Raw genomic sequence first — 1,284 nt, 5'->3', positions numbered from 1 at the left:
ACTGGCACTTGGCACTGAATTAATAAGTTAGTCCCAAAAAAGATATAAAAGATATACAAAACATCCAAAGTTGACAAGATAACAACATGAAACCATCAAAAATTATAGATACGTTTGAGACGTATCAGATAGCTCTCTCTCTCTCTCTATCAATGTCTTCCACGTGGGTTGCTCCAAAATGACAAAAGTCGTATCTAACTCTGAGCAGCCACCAACATATGGTGGATGGGGTGGGCTATTTATAGCCAGAAGGCAACCCTACATGATATGACCGAAATGACCCTAGGTCAGTGGCTAACCGACACGTGTTCCAACAATCGGATTTCAAACACACGCGACAACACTACTTGGGCTACAAGCAATGCTGACTCAACCAACTCTCGAAGAGATTTCATCCCATTGTATTTACTCGAATACATAGTTATTTTGGGTTGAGCATCACGCCAGCTTATGACTTCAAAAACATCGAATCCACTTAATAGTATGGTAGTTCCTATGACTCAAAAAAGAAGAAAAAAACTACCAAAAGACTTCGTCTTCACATTTCATTATCTTCAAGCGATTTTCTTCGCATACCACCAATGGCTTCGGCCATCATCAATGTCTTCGCTCATCATCATTGTCTAAGGACAGCTTTAGGGGTCATCTTTGTGGGTTAAAGTGAATCTCCAGGGACTTCTATCTTTGTTATCCCGTTAACTCTCACAAACACATTAGTCCCTCAACCACGTTTGTCTTCAATGCTCCAAAACCAACAAGGGGTGACAACACATGCACTTACAGAACTACAATCTTGTTGGCATCACCTCCAACTATCTTCTCCTAAGTTCCCAAGAGGGCGACAACATTTAGTGGGTCAAGAAACCATCGTCAAACTCATGGAAAGACAATGAGGTGTGAGGACGAAGAGGGTGGAACAGTATGAAAAAGGAGAGGTGTGGTAGAACAAAGTGTGCCTTAGGGGAAGCATGACCTAACGATACTTGACTTATTCGATTTGGATGAATTTTACAGGAAAAGCAAAGGAACAGAGATTTTAGAGAAAAAAATTCTATAGAGGCATCAGTTTGTACGGAACGCGTCCACAGGTTTCGTAAGAATACTATTCATTTCTTTTGTTTTTTGCACTCACTCATTTTATGCCTAGAAACAAGGCAACACAATTCCTTAAAATGGCAAGTGCCATTCTCCCAACTTTCGTACTCCACGGAAAAGAATTTTTGTATTGTTCCTAAATGAGTCAATTACACCACAAGTGCTTGAAGTTGGCAAAAAAGGTCATTT

Source organism: Hordeum vulgare, chromosome 4H, assembly GCF_904849725.1.
Source record: "Hordeum vulgare subsp. vulgare chromosome 4H, MorexV3_pseudomolecules_assembly, whole genome shotgun sequence".
Lineage (NCBI taxonomy): Eukaryota > Viridiplantae > Streptophyta > Magnoliopsida > Poales > Poaceae > Hordeum > Hordeum vulgare.
The sequence above is the reverse complement of the archived record's forward strand: the minus strand, read 5'-3'. Positions refer to the sequence as shown.